The sequence below is a fragment of the Monodon monoceros genome, unplaced genomic scaffold, assembly GCF_005190385.1.
Source record: "Monodon monoceros isolate NGI ecotype Baffin Bay Population unplaced genomic scaffold, NGI_Narwhal_1 Super_Scaffold_12, whole genome shotgun sequence".
Taxonomy (NCBI): domain Eukaryota; kingdom Metazoa; phylum Chordata; class Mammalia; order Artiodactyla; family Monodontidae; genus Monodon; species Monodon monoceros.
This window is the reverse complement of record NW_021703768.1, coordinates 30,631,374-30,642,020: the sequence shown is the minus strand read 5'-3', so window position 1 is coordinate 30,642,020 and position 10,647 is coordinate 30,631,374. Positions and strand designations below refer to the sequence as shown.

The 10,647-nt window shown below is 41.5% G+C and overlaps 1 pseudogene; it reads right to left on the bottom strand.

Moving 5' to 3' along the window:
• Nucleotides 1–9,287: 9,287 nt before the first annotated feature.
• Nucleotides 9,288–10,387, bottom strand: LOC114893309 (annotated as a pseudogene).
• Between the last annotated feature and the right edge of the window lie 260 nt (nucleotides 10,388–10,647).

Here is a 10,647-nt window from a genome sequence, read left to right as displayed (position 1 = left end):
TGGAGAGATGTGTAATAATGAGATATTCCTCCCAAGAATGATGGAAAGAAAATGATATAGTACTCATTGATGAATTTCAAGATAAAGAATAAAACTGGTATGGAAACTCAGAGAATGGTGAGCTCAGGGTAGATGAAATATGTAGTGAAGACTCAGTGGAAGTTATCATCAACTGGCTTTGGAATTAGAAGACCTGGATTAGAATCTGGTGCTGTCATTTACTAGCTTGAACAAGTTTACTTAATTTGCCCCTGCTTCTTAATTTGTAAAGTAAGAGTGATAATATTTACCTTGCCGTATTGTGAAGTACTTGTCCTATTGTCCTCAGATCTATTTCTTGCTCTTTCTGTATCACAGTTGAGTGGAGGTGACAAGCGGCTGCATGTTCTGGGTGCTGTGGATTAAACTGTGTCCTGTCAAATTGATATATTGAAGCATGTATTGAATATGACTGTATCTGGAGATAGGGTCTTCAGGAGGTAATTAAGGTTAAATGAGGTCATAAGAGTGGGGCCCTAATCCAATAGGACTGTGGCCTTATGAGAAGGGGAGAGAGCAATCTCTACCCACCTGCTCCCACTGGCCATGTGAAAACACAAAGAAGGCAGCATTCTACAAGCCAGGGAGAGAATCCTCACCAAAAAATGATCATGCTGGCACCTTGATTTGGGGCTTTCCAGCCTTAAGAACTGTGAGAAATACATGTCTGTTCTTTAAGTCACCCAATCTATGGTATTTTGTTATGGCAGCCTGAGCTAAGACACCAGGTTCCCGTGTCAGGAGCATCAGGTGAATGGCAGTTACAGGAGGAGACTGAAAAGTGGGATGAAGGGAAAAGCCAGAGTATTTCTCTTCTTTCTGCCTCAGCAGCATCTCCAGCCTCTTTCATGACTCAGCTCCCTGCATTTAAGCAGACTGTGCTTCTAGCTTTTGCTGGGGAAGTATGGCCCTGGGTTCCAGTAATGCTACCTCCTCCTCCTTTTGTCTTTCAAGCCCAACAGCTCTCTGCTTTTACTCATCTCTGAGTTGCCTCAACTGTCTCCCATTTCCCTTTCACCTTTTCCATCACCTGTAATATCAATTTCCTGTATTAAAGTCCCTCTGTCGTTAACATGTAACTATGTCTTCTATTCTCTGGTTGAATTTTGACTAAGACAAAGAGTAAATTTTAAAATGTAATATTGTGAAGCTGTATGTAATGTGCCATACAAGTAATAATTATACATGCATACAGATGTCATACTACGCATATCTGTTTTTGCTTGTCCTGCCCATTATGGCTGTGGAACCATATTTGTGATGTCTTTTTTGATCTAACTGATAGTTCCAGAGAACCCAAAGGGGGCCCATCACAGGGCACAAGGTTGATCTAATCACAGTCCCTTTCTTAGTAATTGGAACTAAGAAACATAAAGGAACATTCTAGCTGGTGGTTGTCACTGGAGCTGAGAAGCCAAGCTATGAAGTCATGTCTGACGACCATGTTCCGATAAGTAGAAGAATCTAGTTAAGAGAGAGAGGACCAAGTGGTAGGTCACATGGCTCCTGGGAAGTAGAGAGTGTAGCCTTGGTTCCAGATAACTTTCCATTCCCCAGTTCCAGTTTTATACAGGCTTGGTACATTCCTACCACTATATTTTATGAGATTCTTTTATATGCTTTGTGTATCTGCATTGGGGTTAGCTTATTTGGATATCTGGGTTTTTGAGTCCTAACTGGGTTTTTGAGTCCTAACTAGGACATCCCTGTACACACACACACACACACACACACACACACACACACACTTCTTCAGATGTTGAGTTGCCTTTAAAAGTATTTAGCTTGTGATAGGGCAAGGAGGCAGTTATATGGAATTCTGTTTAGAATGAACAACAGGAGCAATAGTTTGTAGATAAGAGAGATTAGACTCTAGAATACCTTGTTGACTGCTCTGCTTGTTTTCACTAACCGAGAATTTATCAAGATATCTTAAAGGTTTGGGTGAAATTGTTTTTAAGCTAACTTTAGTAGGAATTTTATCGTCTTTATTCTATTGTTACCTAATAATGTTGGTGTTCCCTGATGCTTGCTTTAAAATAACGTAAGTATATCATTCAAAACAAAGAATCAATGATCATAACATTAAAATGTATTAAAAGCTATATTTATAAACAGCATGTTTCCTCCATGTCCTGAAGGTCATGCCACCAGGTTTCTGCAAAATCAGATCAGGAAGAGAATACAGTAAAAAAGGGCTCTCTAGAAACTATCTTATTTGTCATTTCCTGAAGATAAATTTTTGAAACTCACTCAGATCACTTAATGGATCTTAATGACCAGACACAGCACAGTTTTCGTGTGTTGGTTTGTCTTGCTATGAGGTATTTTGCAGTCATTCATTCCCTGCCCAGAAGCATCTTGCTACTGAGATGAACAACACTCCTGCGTTGATCACGGCTACATTCTAAAACAGGCTGAAATGTTTTTTGGTTTCAATGTAAAATGTAACCAAGAAGTGACTTGGATGGAAACATGAAATATGCTGTCAGAGGAAAGCCTCAGTTACAAAGTTTTAAAAGACATTGGTCAACTTCACCAATATCTGGAAATTGTTTCTTTTAAAACAAAGGATATTTTCTGGACACAGTACTTGTGTGTACTACAGTGAGTTTTCCCTGGTTACACAAATCCATTTGTTGTCAAAGGGCAACATATATTTTAATGAACTTTATGATTAGAGATAGTCATGTATTTTTTATTATCTTCAACTATATAATTTGAGCTGGCAGTAAAGATCACATAGCCCATGGAAGAAAGCGTAAGAGTTTCTCCCCACTCCAAGTATTAGATCATATTAATGATACCAATAATCATTTATATGTTATGTATATTTGGCTGCTATTGTAAAATGGTCAAATATTCAAATTAAGATATAGAGTGTTGTCTTTCATGTTATCAGAAAAATTCAGTAGGGTGAGAGAGGGTTAGATTAGGAGTTTGGGATTAGCAGATGCAAACTGGTATGTATAGAATGGATAAACAACAAAGTCTTACTGTGTAGCACAGGGAACTCTATTCAATATCCTGTGGTAAACCATAATGGAAAAGAATATGAAAAAGAATGTGTATATATATATATATGTATAACTGAGTCACTTTGCTGTAAAGCAGTAATTAACACAACATTGTAATTCAACTATACTTCAATTTAAAAATAAATTTAAAAAAAGAAATAAAAGAAACAATCAGTAGTTATTATTAGAAACAAGACTCATTCTAGGTTTCTAAACCTGTTTCTTTGTCTCTTACAGAATCATACTTCTATGAAAAGGTCATAGGGAAAATTTTCTGAAACCTAATTTTGATGAATTAATTTATTAATAATTTAGCTTTCTATTGAATGCTTCAATAATATAACGTAAAATTAGTATCAGAAAACATTTCTTTTTTTAATAATTAAAAATATTTATTTATTTTATTTATTTATTTATGGCTGCATTGGGTCTTGGTTGCGGCATGCAGGATCTTTGTTGAGGCATGCTGGATCTTTCGTTGTGGCGCTCAGGCTTCTCTCTAGTTGTGGCATGTGGGTTTTCTCTCTCTAGTTGTGGCACGCAGGTTCCAGGGCACGTGGGCTCTGTAGTTTGCAGCACGTGGGCTCTCTTGTTGAGGCGTGCGAGCTCAGTAGTTGTGGTGCATGGGCTTAGCTGCCTTGTGGCATGTGGGATCTTAGTTCCCTGACCAGGGATCGAGCCCATGTCCCCTGTATTGGAAGGTCAATTGTTTACCACTGGACCACCAGGAAAGTCTCGGTACCAGAAAATACTTCTTTAAAAGGCAAGTGTTACTAGAGAATGGACTTGAGGATATGGGGAGGGGGAAGGGTAAGCTGTGACAAAGCGCGAGAGAGGCATGGACATATATACACTACCAAACGTAAGGTAGATAGCTAGTGGGAAGCAGCCGCATAGCACAGGGAGATCAGCTCGGTGCTTTGTGACCGCCTGGAGGGGTGGGATGGGGAGGGAGGGAGGGAGGGAGACGCAAGAGGGAAGAGATATGGGAAGATGTGTATATGTATAACTGATTCACTTTGTTGTAGAGCGGAAGCTAACACACCATTGTAGAGCAATTATACTCCAATAAAGATGTAAAAATAAATAAATAAAAATAAAAGGCAGGTGTCTTACTCAGCCATAAAAAGGAACGAAATTCAGTTATTTGTAGTGAGGTGGATGGACCTAGAGTCTGTCATACAGAGTGAAGTAAGTTCAAAAGAGAAAAACAAATACCATATGCTAACGCATATATATGGAATCTAGAAAAATGGTACTGATGGACCTAGTGGCAAGGCAGGGATAAAGACACAGACATAGAGAACGGACTTGAGGACACAGGGAGGGGGAAGGGTAAGCTGGGATGAAGTGAGAGAGTAGCATTGACATATATATACTACCAAATGTAAAATAGATAGCGAGTGGGAAGCTGCTGCAAAGCACAGGGAGATCAGCTCGGTGCTTTGAGACGCCCTAGAATGGTGGGATAGGGAGTGTGGAAGGGAGGCTCAAGAGGGAGGTGATATGGGGATATATGTATACACATAGTGGATTCACTTTGTTGTACAGCAGAAACTAACACAACATTGTAAAGCAATTATACTCCAATAAAGATGTATTAAAAAAAAATAAAAGGCAGGTGTCTTATGCATTTTAAAATTAAATGTTTTAAAATAAGAAAATTTTGTTTAAAAATTGGTCCTACTGGACCCTTTAACCATAACAGGTGCTGTACTAATATTTAGTGTTTTGCATTTCATTGCTGTCAAGATCTGTCTTTTAAGTTCTGCCACTTTTCTTTTTTACACATCTGATATCGCTTCTGACATCACCATGAGATGAACCTGCTCCATAAGCCCAGTGGTCCCAGAAGGTAGATGAGAGACATATGGAGCAGAGCTGCCTCATTTGAGCTGCCCAACCACAAGCCCAGCCAAGATCAGCCAACCACAAGCTCATGAGCTATATAAATACCTCTTGATGTAAGGCTAATGAAGATTTGTGGTCGTGTTAAGCATTGTTGTTGTAGTCATAGTTAACTGGTATGACAGTAATGGTAGATTATTATTGAACTCAGTAGTTCCAATAACATTTTGGTTCCCTCTTTTGTAATTGTGACAAATGTAATAGCTTCCCTAGTGGATCAGTTTATGGTGTTCTGGGAATCATTCTGGAAGCTCAGTATAGAGTTTGCTGCTTCAATACTTCAACCAATTTTTATCTAATTCCCTTTCTGCTTGAAATAACTATACAACCTCACATCCATTAGCGTGGCTACTATAGAAAAACAAAACAGAAATAACAAGTGTTGGTAAGGATATGGAGATACTATAACATTTTCACACTGTTTTGGGGAATGTAAAATGGTACAGCTGCTATGGAAAACAGTATGGTTGGTCCTCAAATAATTAAAAATGGAATTATCATGTTATCCAGCAATTCCACTTCTGCGTATGTACCCAAAAGAATTGAAAGCAGGGACTTGAAGAGAGACTTGTATACCCATATTTATAGCATTATGCACAATAGCCAAGGGGTGGAAGCAATCTAAGTGTCCATCAGCAGACAAATGGATAAACAAACTGTGGTATATACAGACACTGGAATATTATTCAGACTTAAAAAGGAAGGAAATTCTGACACATGCTACAACATGGATGAACCTCGAGGATATTACATTGAGTGAAATACTACATGATTCAATTTATGTGAGGTACCTAAGGTAATCAAATTCAAAGAGATAAAAAATAGAATGGTGATTCCCAGGAACTGGAAAGAGGGAGTTTGGGGTACTATTGCTTAATGGGTACAGAGTTTCAGTTTTGCAAAATGAAAAGAGTTCTGGAGATGGATGGTGATGGTGGTTATACGACAATGTAAATGTACTTAATACCACTGAACTGTACACTTAAAAATGGTTAAAGACATAGAAAACAAACTATGGTTACCAAAGAGGAAAGGGGTAGGGAGGGATCAGTTAGGAGCTTGGGATGAATAGATACACATTCCTTTATATAACATAGTTAAACAACAAGGTCCTACTACATAGCACAGAGAGCTATATTCACTATCTTGTAATAACCTATAATGGAAAAGAATCTGAAAAAGAATATATATTTATACATACATATATATATGACTGAATCACTTTGTTATACACCAGAAACTAACACAACGTCGTAAATCAACTCACTTACATTTTAAAAATTTATTTATTTATTTATTTTTGGCTGTGTTGGGTCTTTGCTGCTGCGCACAGGCTTTTCTCTAGTTGCGGTGAGCGGGGGTCACTCCTCGTTCTGGTGTGCGGACCTCTCACTGCGCTGGCCTCTCTTGTTGTGGAGCACAGGCTCCAGACACGCGGGCTTCAGTAGTTGTGGCTCATGGGCTCTAGAGTGCAGGCTCGGTAGTTGTGGCACACAGGCTCAGTTCCTCTGTGACATGTGGGATCTTCCCGGACCAGGGCTTGAACCCGTGTCCCTTGCATTGGCAGGTGGATTGCTAACCACTGCACCACCAGGGAAGTCCCAACTCTACTTAATTTTTTAAAAAAATGGTTAAGACGGTAAATTTTATGTTGTATGTCTCTTACCACAAGTAAAAATAATTTTAAAATGAAAAAAATAACTAGAGAGATTTACTTGTCTGTACTAAAACCTGAATGATTCACCAGATGAGAGCAGAGACCTCTGGGAAGGACCATACCAATCATTCACAATAATTCCCAAACTGGCCTCTGCATTTGATGTCATTCATGACATTCCACATACCCCCACCCAGTAGAGGGAGTCTAATTAAGGTTGAGGAGGGGACCCTCTTTTTGATCATGAAGGGGTGTTTCTTCCTAATCTGAGTGAAGAATAGAAAGTAGAGAATTCAGTCTTATAGTGTCTCGTATCTGCAGAGTTGTTTTCCTTATTAGAATCCCCTTTGGTGGCTGATACAGACGGGTTATCCCACCTAGTAGCTCACTGGGATGACTGTCCACTCAGATGAGGGCATTATAAGTACCACATAATGAGACCCGGCAACTCATGGAGCCTTCCTGGTGGGGCTCCGTGTTCCATGTGAGGCCACGCATACCTGCTTCTACTCTTCTGAGGAGAAGAGCAATGCCACCTCTTCAGTTTTCCTCCAAATCACTGAGATGTGGGATTTGAGTTGCAGAGATGCATTATGAAGCCTGATAATGGACCAGGCTTCAGTCCCAGTGATTCCCAGTGGAAAAAAATCAGGAAGTCCTAGTGTGATAAACTGAGATGGGCATGTGGCAGGTTGTGGGAGCAAAGAACAAATTCAGGAAAAGCTAAGTGAAAGGGTGGAAGACAGTTGCTAGAAGAGGAAGCATGGGACCTAGCTTTCAATTTTACTGAGTGCTAGTGCTGGCTACACAATGTGTGATGAGTCAGCCTGGGTTAAAGGCACAGTTGGAGATAAACCTTAGATTACCTTGATTTTTGTACAAGAAAATTATCTTACTAAAATTGGTAAATATTTTGGCCCTGAACCTTACTCCTTTAACCTTCTGCATTAAAACTGAACACATTAAAAGGAAAAAGTCACTGCAGGTGAAGGTTGGCTTGAGGAGTTACTCTGGGCTCTGCCTCCCACTCTCCCTATCAAACTTTGTTCTCCCTGGCTCCTGTTTTGTGATTCCACACCCACATTATCCTTGCATCACCCAGAGGACTGACCACTCTGGCCCTAACCTTGAGGAACTCAATTTAGTTGAGGAGACAGCCATATAGACAGATTCAAATAGTAGATAGCAAGTGCTGAAACAGGGACATAACTCAAGTGCTATGGAAACAGAAGACAAAGCAGCTAATTCTACCTGGGGCTATTGGAGATGCAAGAACACAAAGGCTCTGAAAGATGAAGAGGGGATATCCAAGCCAAGAGGTTAGGCAAGGACATTTCAGGAAGAAGGACCACAGGTCTTCTCTATCTAGATGTGATTCTTGGGATCTTCATTTTTAGGCAAGTAAACAGTCTGGGCTGGTTGTGAACTTGGAGACTCCCCATGTGTTCCTTGACAGCTATTGGGGAAAGAGAGTCCATTTGGAAAGTTAGTGTTTTGGAAAAATTTTTTTTTAAAAAGTTAACTCCTCTTTGAGAAACCATCTCTGATATGTAACTTCTAAAAAGGTAGGCATTTGAAGGGGCTTCCCTGGTGGCACAGTGGTTGAGAGTCCGCCTGCCGATGCAGGGGACACGGGTTCGTGCCCCGGTCCGGGAAGATCCCACATGCCGCGGAACGGCTGGGCCCGTGAGCCATGGCCGCTGAGCCTGCGTGTCCGGAGCCTGCGCTCCACAACGGGAGAGGCCACAACAGTGAGAGGCCCGCGTAACGCAAAAAAAAAAAAAAAAAGGTAGGCATTTGCTTCTTGTGAGTTGAGAACTTTAATGGATGAGGTACATAATCTGAAAGTAATAGCCACAGGAAATATTAGGATCAAATCACAAGTACAAAGTCAACTTGATGTATATATTGCTTTTCCTTTTTTTGGACTGGCTGGTTTTTTTTTTTAAAGGAAAAACAATTGAACCTCTGAATCATGTGATTTTTAACTTAAAAAAAAACCCAAAAAGCAAAATCAAACAACCTCTAAACATGCTACTGTATGTTCCATAAACAAAGAAAGCAAAGTGGCCAAGTAGAGGTATGTAGGACGAGATAGTACCTCAGCCTGGAGCAAGCAGGAATTCAAGTAATTAATGTTTTTGCAGACCAGTGACAGAGAGTCTCTTACTCAGGTTGCTAAAGGGAGAATGTCACAACAGAACTGACATCACTCCTTTCTACAAAGCAACAAGGCATCTTGAAAGCTCAACTTCTTGGTGAAGTTTTATGGTTGGTGGCAGGATTTAGTTCACGCATGTGAAAAGACAGCTCAGTCTGCGATGAAAACTCTTCAAAGGAGAACCTCCCCTCAACAGTCTTACTGAGAAACTTCAGCCAACACATAATCAAATTCACTTTTGGGATAAGTCTATCCCAAAATTTTGCAGTGGGAAGAGAGGTAGGTACAGTTACCCAGCCCACATTCACTGCTTCTTCCTTGACTGAATTAGATGGTAGTCGAAGAGAAGCTCTCCTACATTCATCTTCTAGGCCAGGAAAGATGAACAGAGGCAAAAGTGGGGTCTTGTCCTTCACAGATTAATTTTGGTTCTGGCAGACTGTGAGCCATAAGCGTCCTGTTCCCACTACATGCACTCTGGGATCAGAGAAGTTAGCGCCCATGCTCATGTCTGTTTGTCAGTTAGATCTCCTTGGTTTAGTGACTCCTGTGGATCTATGGCAGTTGAGACAGAAACCTCACATGGGTGCCTCCATGACTGCATGGTCACCAAATGATGTGTCACATCAGACGCTGAAGACAGAGGACATGGGGATCCTTCAGTGAGCACCTCATCATCAACTCCTAGGATAGAATCAGTATTCGGTAGTTTCAAGGACTCTCCACCAAGGCTGGGCTGAGAATTCATAGACACCAGGTTTTTACTGGTTACTGAAGGCTCTTCAAGCAAACTACTGCCCATTAGTGGCTTATCAGTTTGTTCCTGCTCTTGACTCCCAGCTGCTCCCAGCTGCAAGTGATGCTTTCTCACATGCACATTCCTGCTCCCACTCTGAGAGAAGGTCTTCCCACGGACTTGACGCTGATGTGGCTTCTCTCCTGACTGAAACACCAAATGTTTTGGAAGACTAGAATACTCACCAAAGGAACTGCCGCATCCTTCGGCTTCACAAAGGAAAGGTTTCTTTCCTGTGTGGACGCGCAGGTGGTTCTTCAGGTTTCCAGCTGTAGTGAACTGCTTACCACAGTTAGACTCAGGACACATAAAGGGCTTCTCCCCATTGTGGGTCCTCATGTGCACCTTCAGCCTCTGCAGTACATAGAAGCTTTTCCCACAACCTGCTGCAGGGCAGATAAAGGAGCGTCATTTCGATCAGTTTTTTTTTTTTTTTTTTTTTTTTTGCCGTACGCGGGCCTCTCACTGTTGTGGCCTCTCCCGTTGCGGAGCACAGGCTCCGGACACGCAGGCTCAGCGGCCATGGCTCACGGGCCCAGCCGTTCCGCGGCATGTGGGATCTTCCCGGACCGGGGCACGAACCCGTGTCCTCTGCATCGGCAGGCGGACTCTCAACCACTGCGCCACCAGGGAAGCCCTCAATCAGTTTTGAGGTGGTACTTAAAGTGAGCTGGCCACACAGATGTCTGGTCACAGCCTTCAACTGTACACTTAGCTTCTTCTCCATTTGAGGAAGGGGCCCAGAATCTTCGGGTTGCCCATCATCAGAAGCAAGGAGGACATTTCTCCATTGCTGCTGGTTTGCACATTCTTTGCCAGTTGTGCACGAGTAGCAGCAATCAAACTGTCATGGGCCAACTCCTGAACCCGGAGGATCCATGGAATGCTACTGTCTGTGCTCTCACTGGAGAAGAAATCATTCCCTGAATCCTTTGCCTCATCTTGTACAAACACTAAGTGTTCAGCTGAAGAGCCCAGACTCTTGTTAGGTTAAGAAGAATAAAAGAAGTGCTATCACTTGGCTGTAGATCTTGCAACAAGCTAAGAGACTCTGGAGTGGACAAAGACT